The 14,006-nt window shown below is 40.3% G+C and overlaps 1 long non-coding RNA gene across 1 annotated transcript in view; it reads right to left on the reverse strand.

Annotated features, from left to right (window-relative positions):
- Positions 1 to 2,367: 2,367 nt before the first annotated feature.
- LOC112399202 (uncharacterized) overlaps positions 2,368 to 14,006 on the reverse strand; it is a 12,961-nt gene continuing 1,322 nt past the window's right edge. Inside the window, exons 2-3 of the long non-coding RNA XR_003003190.1 lie at positions 3,525 to 3,556; positions 2,368 to 2,565 (exon numbers count right to left, since the gene is read on the reverse strand). This is a non-coding gene — a long non-coding RNA (uncharacterized LOC112399202). The remainder of the gene's footprint in view (positions 2,566 to 3,524; positions 3,557 to 14,006) is intronic.

Here is a 14,006-nt window from a genome sequence, read left to right on the forward strand (position 1 = left end):
AGCACGTGTGCACCTAATGCCCTCCCTTTTTTGAAACACACATATTGGCATACTATGTTTTCCTGCATTATACTCTTTCCACTTGATATATCTTGGAGCTTATTCCATGTTTGTACAAATAGATATGTCTCATCCCATATAGCAGCTTCAGAGTAGTATTCTATTACGGATATACTATAATTTGTATAAGGCCCTACTGGTGGGACAATTAAGTTTTTTTTAATATTATAAACCATACCTCAGTGAATATCTTTGTAATATTTCTTGGAATACTTGAATGAGTAAATGTGATAAGTTCCTAAAAGTAGAATTTCTGGGTCAAAATTTATGTTCAGCTTGATAGATATTTTCACTTTGTCCTGCAGAGAGCGTAAGTCAGTCAGTTTACACTCCCATCAACATTATGGGCGGGCCTATTTTCCCACAACCTCACCAACAGAGTATTTCCAGACTTTTGATCTTGGTGTGGCTTTATTAGTTTATTCATCAAAATAATACACATATATTATTGCCAGGCCCTGAGATGGCAATAATAATAATTCTAGGGGCTTCCCTGGTGGTGCAGTGGTTGAGAGTCTGCCTGCCAATGCAGGGGACACGGGTTCGAGCCCTGATCTGGGAGGATCCCACATGCCACGGAGCAACTAGGCCCGTGAGCCACGACTACTGAGCCTGCGCATCTGGAGCCTGTGCTCTACAACAAGAGAGGCCGCGACAGTGAGAGGCCCGCCCACCGCGATGAAGAGTGGCCCCCGCTTGCCGCAACTAGAGAAAGCCCTCGCACAGAAACGAAGACCCAACACAGTCAAAAATAAATAAATTAATTAATTAAAAAAAAAAAAAAGAAGCAGGGCTGTCAGGTTAGCTGTCATCTCAGCTGCTTCTCCTAACCTTTAAAAAATAAAAAATAAATAATAATAATTCTACAAGAATGTAGAAATAAATTAGATGGGTCCCGAACCTTGCCTTGATATAGACATACAAACTATAATTTTTTTTTTCAGACTATAATATTATCTGGAAAATGCAACAGTGGTACAGGTACAAAGGTAGCCCAAAGAAGGGAGGGGTTAATTTCATGTTTGGGGAAAAGTGGGGACTGTTCACAGCCGGGGAAAACTTTGTGAAGAACCTGATGTCTGAAATAAGCTTTGAAGAATTCATTTATTTAACACATTTGTGTGTAGCGCCTTCTATGTGCCAAGCATGTCTGAGTCCTTAGGATACATTAATGGCCATAGATTCCTGCCCTCATGAAGTTAATGTTCTAGTGAGGGGGCAGCCAGTAAACAGTAGACTTAATGAATAAATAAATTATGTAGTATGTTACAAGGTGATGGGCACTATAGAAAAATAAAAAGCAAAGTAGGGTAAGGGGATCAGGAGTGTCTGTGGTGGAGGGGGACGTGAATAGCAATTTTAAGTAAAGTAGTCAGGTAGCCCTTGTCGAGAAGGTGACCTTTGAGAAAAGGCTTGAAGAAAGTGAGCAAGTTAGCCAAGCAGATATCTAAGGAAAACTGCAGGCAGTGAGAACAGCCAGCAGCACAAAGGCTCTAGGATGAGAGTAGACCTGACATAATTGAAAAGCAGCAAGGAGGCCAGTGGACTGAGGGAGGGAGAGGACAGTAGGAAATGGGGTCAGAGAGATGATAGGGGGCTGGAGCTTGGAGGGCCTTATAGGCCATAGAGACAACCTTGGCTTGTTTTTTCTCTCTGGGTCCTCGCATTGCTGTTCCTTCTACCTGGAATCCTCATTCCCCAGACCTTCACACAGAGAACTCATTCACATCCTTCAGGCATCAGCTCAAATGTCACGTCCACAAAAAAAAAAACCTTCTCTGATCTTCTTATTTAAAGTGACCTGTCTCTTATTCCCTGTATCTTCATATTCATTTCCTTTATATCCATTTCAGATTTACTTGTCTATCTTTCTCACTACAGTATAAGCTTTATGAGGTCTGGAGCATTATCTAACTCATTCGCCATTATAAGCCCAGTACCAGACACAAAGAGTTGCTCTGTAAATATTTGCTGAATGAATATGGGTGGAAAAGGAGAGAAGGATGTTTTTTTTTAATAGGAATATAGTTGCTTTTTTTAACATTTAAAAATATTTATTTCTTTTTATTTCTTTAATTTTTTTGGCTGTGTTGGGTCTTCGTTGCGGCGTGCAGGTTTTCTCTAGTTGCGGCAAGCAGGGGCTACTCTTCATTGCAGTGCGCAGGCTTCTCATTGCGGTGGCTTCTCTTGTTGTGGAGCATGGGCTCTTCTCTTGTTGCGCATGGGCTTCAGTAGTTCCAGCATGCAGGCTCAGTAGTTGCGGCATGCGGGCTCTAGAGCGCAGGCTCAGTAGTTGTGGTGCACGGACTTAGTTGCTCCGTGACATGTGGGATCTCCCCGGACCAGGGCTCGAACCCGTGTCCCTTGCATTGGCAGGCAGATTCTTGACCACTGCACCACCAGGAAAGCCCGAGAAGGATGACTGAGGAAGCAGTGAGAGATGAGAGGGGATCTGGAGCACAGTGGAGGGGTTGGCTTTGGGCTGGAGGAGGGACCCATCTTCCACTGTGAACAGAGACAAGGAGGAAAGTTTGGACAGGTATGCAGGGTATGTAGGGTGAGGGGGTGTGTGACAAGTGTAGATGATAAAGGATTTCATAAGTGATGGCCTCTTTCTGGTAAGATCATCTGCTGACAGTTCAGATGGACGTTTCAGAGGTTCGAAAAAGGATTTGAGGAGAGTGGGAGAGATTTAGAACAGTTGCTGGGGGGAATGGGAGAGAGAATTCACCAACATTTTTAGAATACCATGTGCCAGGTACTGTATTGAGTGTTGAGGTTATAGAGATGAGGAGGATGTGACACAGTCTTTGCCTTTCAGGAATTCACAACCCAAAGGAGATAGATTTTCTACAAGAAAGTTAAAATGCAAGGTGCCGTGTACTGTAATGAAAGGAGTGTTGTGGAAGCATGATGGGGGTGGAGGCTCAATTCTGAGGGTGGAGGAAAAACATCACAGTGGCTGTGACCTTTGAGGTTGTTTGAAGAAAGAGAAACAGTGTACAAGGTAGAAGTAAGTGTGTTCCATGAAGAGTACGGTGCTAGCCTAAACTGTGGCGGTGTGGAAGAGCTAGAAGCGCAAGATGTTTATGTGGCTGGAGTGAAAAATGGAAAGATGATGCTGGGTGGTTGAGGCTAGGTTGTGAAGGATGTCCCAGGAGGTGGAACTTTCTCCTGGAGTCAGCAGAGGTCTTTAGGAGGGCAGCGGAATCTTGAGATTGCTCTTTTAGAAAGCTAATTGAGTAGGCAATGTGCGTGATGTATTGAAGGGGGGAGAAACTGGAGGCAGTGAGAAGGGTTAGGAGATAGCTGCAGTAGTCCTAATGAGAGATGAGAGCCTGAAACAATCAAAGGCAGTAGGCATGGAGAGGAGGGGAAGGGTACCAGAGACAATTCTGATGGTGGATGCAATGGGTGGGGTAAAGGGAGAGGGTGGAGTCAAGGCTGACTCATAGGTTTCTTACCTGGGAGACTGGGTCGATGGTTCTCCTGTTACCTGAGATGAAGATGCAGTAAAAGGAGTATATATTAAGGAAAAGTAATAAGCTCAGTTTTTTTTAATAGTGGAAAAATACACATAATATACAATTTACCATTTTAAAGAGTACAATTCAGTGGCATTAAGTACGTTCACAGTGTTGTGCAATTATCACAGCTATCTAGTTCCAACATATTTTCATCACCCCAAAGGAAACCCTAAACCCATTAAGCAGTTATTTCCTAGTCTCCTTTCTGCCCATCCCCTGGCAACTACCAATCTGCTTTCTGTCTCTATGGATTTGCCATTTCTGGATATTTCATATAAATGAAATAATACAATATGTACACTTTTGTGTCTGGCCTCTTTCACTTAGCATAATGTTTTCAGGGTTCATCCATGTTGTAGCATGTGTCGGTGTTTCATTTTTTTCCTCCAGTTTTTTACTGTGGTAAAATACACAGAATATAAAATTTACCGTTTTAACCATCTTTAAGTATACAGTTCAGTGGCATTACATACATTCACATTGTGCAGCTATCACCACAATCCATCTCTAGAACTTAATCAAGGACTTGAACAAGAAACAGACACAGAAGGACTTGGAGTGTACGTTGCTGCTATGGTGGGAGCTCCGGGCCATACAGCTGCCCTCATGTATTTTGTTTTTGTTTTTTTTTTTGGCTGTGCTCTGTGGCATATGGGATCTTAGTTCCCCGACCAGAGATCAAACCCGTGCCTCCTGCATTGGAAGCGTGAAGTCTTACCAGTGGACTGCCAGGGAAGTCCCATGCCCTCATATACTTTGGGGTTCTGTTGATAGGTGTGTATAAAGTTTATAATTGTTATATCTTCTTGATTAATTGACACTTTCATCAATATATAATGTTCTTCTTTGTGTCTTGAAACAATTTTTGACTTAAAGTTTATTTTGTCTGATGTTAGCATAGCCATCCCTGGCTCTCTTTTGGTTACTATTTGTATGGAATATCTTTTTCTATCCTTTTACTTTCAACTTATTTGTGTCTTTGAATCTAAAATGAGGCTCCTGTAAATAGCATACAATTTTTTTCTTTTTTTAAATCCATTCTGCCAATCTCTGCCTTTTGACTGGAGAGTTTAATCCTTTTACATTTAAAGTAATTACTGATAAGGAAGAACTTACTTCTGCCATTTTGTCATTTGTTTTCTGTATATCTTTTTTGTTCTTCAGTTCCTCCATTACTTTTATGTTTATTTGATTTTTTTTTTTAGTAATGTACCATTTTCATTCCCTTTTCATTTCCTTTTCTGTATATTTTATAATCATTTTCTTAGTGGTTACCCTCAGAATTACAATGAGCATCTTAAACTTATAACAACCTAGTTTGAATTAACACAGCTTAGCTTCATACCATACAAAAATTCTGCTCCTATACAGCTCTGTCCCTCTCCCTTTATATTGTTATTATCACAGATTATATCTTTATACATTGTGTGTCAGTTAACAGATCTATAATTATCATTTTATGCATTTGTCTTATAAGTCATATAGGAAAAAATGAGGAGTTACAAAGCCAATTATACTGACTTTTATATTTACCTGTGTAGTTACCTTTACCAGTATTCTTTATTTCTTTGTATAGCTTCAAGTAACTGTTTAGTGTCCTTTCATTTCAGCCTGAAGGACTCCCTTTAGCATTTGTAGGGCAAGTCTGTTAGTAGTGAACTTTTGGTTATGTGGGACTCTTAATTTCTCCTTTATTCTTTTTTTTTTTTAGGCTATGCTGGGTCTTAGTTGTGGCATGCGGACTCGTAGTTGCAGCATGCATGTGGGATCTAGTTCCCCTACCAGGGATCAGACCTGGGCCCCCTGCATTGGGAGTGCAGATTCTTACCCACTGGACCACCAGGGAAGTCCCTCCTTTATTCTTGAAGGACAGTTTTGCAAGATATAGAATTCTTAGTTGACAGTTTTTTTCTTTCTGCATTTTAAGTATGTCATCCCACTGATTTCTGACTACCATGTTTTCTGATGAGAAATTGGCTATTAATCTATTGAAGATCCCTTGTACATTACAAGTTGCTTCTCTTTTGTTGCTTTCCATATTTTCTCTTTAGCTTTGGCCTTGGACAGCTTGATTATAACGTGTCTGTGCGGATCTATGAGTTTATCCTACTTGGAGTTCATGAAGCTTCTTGGGTGCCTATATATAAAAATAAAATTTGGGAAATTTTCAACTACTCTTTCTTCAGATATTCTTTCTGCCCTTTTTTCTCTCTCGTCTCCATGTAGGGTTCCCATTACTTTCATATTAGTATTATTGATGGTGTCCCACAAGTTTCTCAGGCTTTCTTTATTTTCATTCATTCTTTTTTCTTTATGTTCCTCAGATTGAATAATTTCACTTGACCTATCTTCAAGTTCACTGATTCTTTCTTCTGTCTGCTCACAACTTCTGTTGAACTGCTCTAATGAATTTTTCATTTTAGTATTTCCTGACACTCTGACATTTGGGGTCTTGCTGACCTGGAAGATACTGCACCTCTGAGGGCTAGCCAGTTCCTAGAGAGAGTAAAGGACTCATCTGCAAGTGTGTCTTTCATATGCAAATCAACCAAACCAAAGCCTATACCCCCAACCACCTCATCAAACCTCTTACACTCTAGGCCACTATCCCTCTGTCCTAATCACCCCAGGGCCAGATACCAGAGAACAGGGACAGCTCCAACACCCAAGAACCCAGTGAAGTTAATCAAACTAACCAATCCAGAGTATGCTTACCCTGCTTCATCCATTCCTTCTCATGTTTCCACAAAATGTGGGGCTCTTGCCCCACATTTTCTTCCCACTCCCACTGCCTCCTGACTGACCCTGGTGCTTCCCCATGTTGCCCTGTGTGGTGTGCTTTGCCTTTTGCTTCTAGGTATCTCTGAGTATAAAAACTTCTCCTTTCATGACATTAATTTCTGTGTCTGTTGTCTTACCATACCCCACTAAAACAAATTCTGTGTACATTTTAAAACATCATTGTACTTTTTAAAAACATTATTGTACTTTTCAGTTCCTAGGTTTCTATTTAGTTCTTTTTTTATAATTTCTACCTCTTTATTGATATTCTCTGTTTGTTGAGACATTGTTCTCCTGGTTTCCTTTAGTTCTTTGTCCATGTCTTTAGCTTGTTAAGCACATTATAGACAGTTGATTTAAAGTCTTTGTCTAGTAAGTCCAGAATCTGTGCTTCCCAGGGACAGTTTCTATTACTTTCTTTTTCCTGTGAATGGGCTGTATTTTATTGTTTCTTTGCATGCTAATTTTTTACTGAAAACTGAACATTTTGAAATGATGTTGTGGAGAAAAGAGAGAGAAAAGGAGAAGAAAAGGGGGTGGGGAAGAGAGGAGAGGAAAAGAAAAAATACTTTCCAGGTCTTTGCAGATTGTCTCTGTGTCGGTGCACTCCTTCAACACTTAGCCAGGCCATTTACAGCTCTGCCTTAGCCTTCACTTCCTGCTGTGCTGAACCTAAAGACCAGCCAGAGGTGAAAGCTATGGTCTTCTCAGGCATTTTCTGAGCATGCATCCTGTCCTGGATGTGGGAGCTTTTCAAAGCCCTATTTACCAAAGATCCTCATTTCCCTTTTTTTTTTTTTTCCTCTCTGGAGTTTTGTATGTCTCTTGTTTGTCTCACCTGTTCTCTTTTGTCTTGGATGGCATTGGATTGTTCATTTGGCTTTTAATGTTTTCTAGGAATATTCTCCATGAAGGTATGTCTCTGCCCTGAGAGTGTTCTGAGTTAGGCAAAACAGGTGCATCAGTCCTTCAGGGAACCCATGGGTAGGTCAGAACAAACAAACATAATTCCTGGGAACAAGATTCACTCGGTTGTCTCTGGGGCCAGATACCCACACCAGGAACACAGGCTTCTGTCTTTAAGACTACCACTGTGCCAGGAGGGAAGTGGAGCAAAGCAAACATTAAAACACCACAAAGCTATCCTACCCTGTTTCTGTGACCTTTCTCTTGATTAAGCATTCACTTAGTTGTTATAAACCTTTTTTTTTTTTTTGTGGTACATGGGCCTCTCACTGTTGTGGCCTCTCCTGTTGCGGAGCACAGGCTCCGGACGCGCAGGCTCAGTGGCCATGGCTCACGGGCCTAGGCGCTCGACGGCATGTGGGAATCTTCCCGGACCGGGGCACGAACCCATATCCCCTGCATCGGCAGGTGGACTGTCAACCACTGCGCCACCAGGGAAGCCCTGTTATAAACCTTTGACTATCTCCCAGAGTTCTGATTTGTTCATTCTGACAGTTTTTCCCAGGGTTTTTCAGTAATTCTGGGGAGGTATAGGCTACTAGAGGTACCTACTCTGTCCTTTTCACTGATGTCCCTCCCTGAGTTCAGTTTTGAACATGCTAAGTGAGGTGCCTAGATGACACTAAGTGTAAACAAAGATATAAATTCCTCAGGCTAGAGATGTTTGTTACATTCACTACTGGATCCCCAGCACTTAGAACAGTCCATGGCACACAGTGGGTACCCAACAAACATATGTTGAGTGAATGCAGCTTTATAGTAAAAATATGAAAATATGGACATTAAACTTCAATGTATGGCTTAGAGATAGGGATTTTTGAATCATTAGTGTATAGCATCATCATACACTAATCATACACTAACTGAAGCCATTGATGAAAAAGAAGTTTTTATTAAGTTCAAATTACATTAGTAACAAATAAATTCCTTTTTAGGACAAAGCAAAATTACTACTGCCACCTACCTCTCTAAAGTTAATGACTGGTCCTGTTTGTCCTTCTAGACAATTTAATGTCTTTTTTTTTTTTTTTTTTTTTTTTTTACCAACTAAGATATACAAATGACAAATAAGCACGTGAAAAGGGTTCAATACCATTAGTCATTAGGGAAATGCAAATAAAAACCACAATGAGATACCACCTCCAAAGCACTAGGGTGGCTATTATCAAAAAGATAATAACATGTTGGTAAGAATGTGGAGAAACTGGAACCCTTGTGTATTGCTGGTGGGAATGTAAAATGGTGCAGCTGCTGTGGGAAACAGTTGGGCAGTTTCTCAAAGAGTTAAACATAGGATTACCATATAACCAAGCAATTCCACTCCCAGTCATATAAAGAGTTGAAAACAAGGGCTCAAACAGACGCCTGTACACCAGTGTTCATAACAGAATTATTCACAATAGCCAAAGTGTGGAAAAAAATCTAAGTGTCCACCAACACATGAATGAATAAAGAAAATGTAGTGTGTATCTGCAATGAAATATTATTCAGCCTTAAAAAGGAAAGAAATTCTTACACATGCTATAAATGGATGAACCTTGAAGACATGATGCTATGTGAAATAAGCCAGACACAAAAAGACAAATATCATGATTCCACTTATATGAAATATCTTAGAATAGGCAATTCATAGATAGAAAGTAAATAAGAGGTTATTAGGGTCTGGGTCCAGGGGGATATTATTGCTTAATGGTTACCTAATTTCTGTTTGGGGTGATAAAAAAGTTTTGGAAATAAATTGTAGTGATGGTTGCACAACATTGTGAATGTAACCGATTCCACTGAATTGTACACTTCAAAATGGTTAAAATGGCCAAGTTTATGTTATATATATTTTAACACACACACACACACAACCTAAAGGAGAAAAAGAAACAGGTCCTCCTTTAAGGAAACTTACAACCTAGTAAGAGAATTTGAACATTTTAAGGAAAAAAATTAAAGATTTGTTGATAGAATCAGAATAGTGATGGCCTTTGGACAGAGAAGGTAAGGAGTGAAGGAGAGTGAGGGAAGTTCTGGGAGTGTTGCAAGTGTTTTCTATATTGATTGAGGTGTTTTCATGGGCATTACATTTGTTAAAATTTATGAAATTTTACACTTAAGATGTGTGCATTTCACACTATGTAAATTTTATCTCAGGGGGACAACATATCAGTTACTACTAATCTCTCTTGACTATTAATATATATTGCAGTTATTTTCTCCCACTTCTCAGTTACATGTTGTTTTTTTCTATCATATAGAAGTTTTAAATTTTAAACAGTTAAGTTTATCAATTTTTTCATGTGTGGTTTCTGTATATATGTGTCCTGCTTGAGAAAGTATATCTTATCCCAGGCTTATAGACATGTTTTCCTTTTTTCCCCAATATTTTTATTGTGTGTGTGTGTGTGTGTGTGTGTGTATTCCATGTAGCTATTGACTAGCTGGAGACCATTGGCAAGTTTCCTAACATTGCTAAGCCTTGGTTTTTTCATCTGTAAAGTAGGGATAATATTTTGTTATTGGCATGGTTGAAAGAGGTAACATTTAAAGGCCATTAAAAAATAAAAAAAATAAAGGCCATTAAATGCTTGACCCATTTAGAAGTTATTCAGTAGTGGGTAGCTATGGTTACTATATGTTATGTGATTATATATCTATTACAGTATTAGACATTTTATCATAATTTTTTTGTGTGTCTGCCTCTTTCACTAAGGCATTTCATTGGTAGGAAATATGGCTTCCCTTAGTACCTAACCAAGTGCCTGGCAGTTAGCAAGTGTTCAGATATTTATTGAATGAATGAATTGGTTGATTGAATGGATGAAACCAAGTCATAAAGGGAGAAAGCAGTAATGTTATCAAGCAGTGCTGATATGAAACTAAACACAAAACTGAGGTTTAACTAGGGTAGAAGGAACGTTATTAAGTATCTAGGGGCTCTTGTCTAAGGATGAGCTCCAAGAGGACTGAGGTTCCACTGATTTAAACTGCATGCAAATGTTTAGATGAAAGGGCATTTTTCCAGGGAGAGGGTCCAGAAGCAGATTATAGTTCCAGGAGGCCAGGGATCCTGAATACTTTGTTCACCATTGTATTCCTAGCTCACAGAATAGAGCCTGGCAGCTCACAGATGTTTATTGAATGAATACCTGGCTGACTAAATGAAAAGCTTTCATTGGAGTCTCAAAAGGGTCTTTAGTCCCCCCAAATTTTAAGACAATAATTTGGAAGGAAAAAAATCAAACAGATCCCTTAGAGAAGCTTTATCTGGGCCAGAGCTCTGAGAGGAATTTATCACTGTGGAGTGACTGAGGAATCCCTCCTGTGATTCCTTTCAAGGAACTGGTTGATTCCCTTATCCATCAGCTTTCTGATTCTCACATGATAGGCTGTAGTCAAGCTTGAATCATAAGCCAACTTCTGCCACCTACTATCTGTGTGACCTTGGTTATATTAAACATGTCTAGGACCAGGTTTCCACAGTAACATCCTTTGAGGGCCTGCTGAGTGGATTAACTCAGAATGTTGGTGTCATGCTTGACCATTATAGTGCACAACCAATTTTTGTGTCTTCACCTGCTCTCCTCCAACTTTTTTTTTTCTTAAATACATAAGACATTTGTTCACATCCATTTACCCTGATTCTCAGACCTCGAGGCAGTTTCTTGCTCTAACCAGTCTGCCTCTACCAGTCCATAGGATTTGTTTGGTTTAGCAAGTAAATATCAATTACTGTCATTTATGGAAACTGATGTCCAAATACGCCTAATTACTCTGTAGCACAAGAATAATGGGGGGAAATCATTTCTTGACTTCCTATTGTATACTAGCACTACTGGGCACTTTCATGTCTTATCTTACCCTACAAATTAGACTTGTCATTAAGTAGAAGCATTAACAACATATTTGCTATTTGGATAGTAATTTTGTACCTGGACCATAGAAGGCACTAAAAAAATAACTGTTGACCAAATAAACTTTCTTTTACATTTTAACCTAAACTTCACAAACATTTAAGCATGGGCAGACATGCTCCCAACCATAAAATGAGACTGCAAATGGGTGAGTTCTCAGGGAAACTGGCTTGTATGAAGCTGTTTTTAGTAGATGAATCAACAAATATTTACTGAGTGAATACTCTGTGCTCAAACTATGAAAAAACCTGGGGCTTGTGAGAACACAGTACTCCAGGAGCTGAGTTGCAGGTGGGGAGACTAGATCAAGACTGGGGAAAGTTTACTTGGCCCAGACTGGGATGGACATGACTGAGAGTGAATGGGCAGAGACTTTTGTAGGTTCTCAGGAGAGATCTCTTGGCAGGGCTGACAAAGGAGGATTTAGTGGGAAAGGACTGGATTCAGTGTTGGGACACTTGGGCTCTAGTTCTGGATGAGGCTTAACTCGCTGGGAGACTTGGGGCAAGTCCCTTAACTTCTCCAGACATCAGTTTAGCATCTGGAAAATAAAGGAGGGTGGTGGTATTGTTGAACTTGTTCAGTTATTAAGTGCCTTCCAATTCCTAGATTCTAAAATTCTGACAGCCACACTTATTTTTCCTTTGAGAAGAAAATACTTCCTACACTTAGAATTGCAACAATCAATGGCATTTATAAAACACCCACTATATCCTAGGAGACTGTGCCATAAATCCCCCCCAGGTTTTTTTTTTAATTAATTAATTTATTTTTGGCTGTGTTGGGTCTTTGTTGCTGCATACGGGCCCTCTCTGGTTGCAGCGAGCGAGGGCCACTCTTCGTTGCAGTGCGCGAGCTTCTCATTGCAGTGGCTTCTCTCATTGTGGAGCATGGGCTCTAGGCGTGTGGGCTTCAGCAGTTGCAGCACGTGGGCTCAGTAGTTGTGGCTCGCAGGCTTAGTTGCCCCACAGCATGTGGGATCTTCCCAGACCAGGGATCGAACCTGTGTCCCCTGCATTGGCAGGCGGATTCTTAACCAACTGCGCCACCAGGGAAGTCCCCCCCGCCCAAGGTTTTTTAATCATTATTTTTAATTGTGGCAAAATACACATAAAGTTTACAATCTTAATCATTTTTAAGTGTATAGTTCAGTAGTGTTAAGTACATTCACCTTGTTGTGCAGTGGTCCCCACCATCCATCTCCAGAATGCTTTTCATCTTGCAAAACTCAAACTCTGGACCCATCAAACAATAACTCCCTATTCCCCTTTCCCCCCACCACTCTATTTTCTGTCTCTATGAATCTGACTACTTTTTGTACCTCATATAAGTGGAATCATGCAATATTTGTCTTTTTGTGAGTGGCTTATTTCACTTAGCATAATGTCCTGAAGATTCATCCATGTTGTACCATGTGTCAGAATGCCCTTTCTTTTTTAAGGCTGAATAATATTCCATTTTATGTATATATCATATATTTTTATCTGTTCATTTGTCGTTGGACACGTGGGTTGCTTCCACGTTTTATGTCTTTTGAATAATGCTGCTATGAACATGGTATACAAATATCTCTTGGAGACCTTACTTTCAATTTTGGGGGGTATATGCCCCAAAGTGGAATTGCTTGATAATATGGTAATTCTATTTAAAAATTTTCAAAGATACACTGGTCTGTTTTCCATAGTAGATGTACCATTTTGCATTCCCACCCACAATGCACAAGGGTTCCACTTTCTCCACATCCTTGTCAACATTTGTTATTTTCCTTTTCTTTTCTTTTGTTTTTGATAGTAGCCATCCTAATAGCTATGAAGTGGTATCTAATTGTGGTTTTGATTTGCATTTCCCTAATGATTAGTAACGTTGGGAATCTTCTTATGTGTTGTCATTTGTATATCTTCTTTGGAGAGATGTCTGTTCAAGTCCTTTGCCGGTTTTTTTTTAAATTAATTAATTAATTTTATTTATTTTTGGCTGAGTTGAGTCTTTGTTGTTGCGCATGGGCTTTCTCTAGTTGCGGCGAGCGGGGGCTACTCTTTGTTGTGCTGTGCGGGCTTCTCATTGTGGTAGCTTCTCCTGTTGCAGAGCACGGGCTCTAGGCATGCGGGCTTCAGTAGTTGAGGCTCACGGGCTCTAGAGCGCAGGCTCAACTATTGTGGTGCACAGGCTTAGTTGCTCTGCGGCATGTGGGATCTTCCCCGACCAGGGCTCGAACCTGTGTCCCCTGCATTGGCAGGAGGATTCTTAACAGCTGCACCACCAAGAAGCCCCTTTGCCCGTTTTTTGGTTTGTTTTATTTATTTATTTATTTTTGGTACACGGGACTCCCACTGTCATGGCCTCTCCCGTTGCGGAGCACAGGCTCCTGATGCACAGGCTCAGCGGCCATGGCTCACGGGCCCAGCCGCTCCGCGGCACGTGGGGTCCTCCTGGACCGGGGCACGAACCCGTGTCCCCTGCATCGGCAGGCGGACTCTCAACCACTGCGCCACCAGGGAAGCCCCTGCCCGTTTTTTAATCAAGTTGGTTTTGCTGTTGTTGTTGAGTTGTAGGAGTTCTTTATATATTCTAGATATTAACTCCTTAGCAGATTCACAGTTTGCAAATATTTCCTCCCATTCCATGGATAGCCTTTTCACTCTGTTGCATCTTTCCATGCACAGAAGTTTTAAACTTTGATGTAGTCCAGTTTATCTATTTTTTTTCTTTTGCTGTCTGTGCTTTTGGTGTCATTTTCAAGAAATCAAAAAAAAAAAAAAAAAAAAAAAAC

The sequence above is a fragment of the Neophocaena asiaeorientalis genome, unplaced genomic scaffold (genome assembly GCF_003031525.2).
Source record: "Neophocaena asiaeorientalis asiaeorientalis breed wild unplaced genomic scaffold, Neophocaena_asiaeorientalis_V1.1 scaffold91, whole genome shotgun sequence".
NCBI classification, from domain to species: domain Eukaryota; kingdom Metazoa; phylum Chordata; class Mammalia; order Artiodactyla; family Phocoenidae; genus Neophocaena; species Neophocaena asiaeorientalis.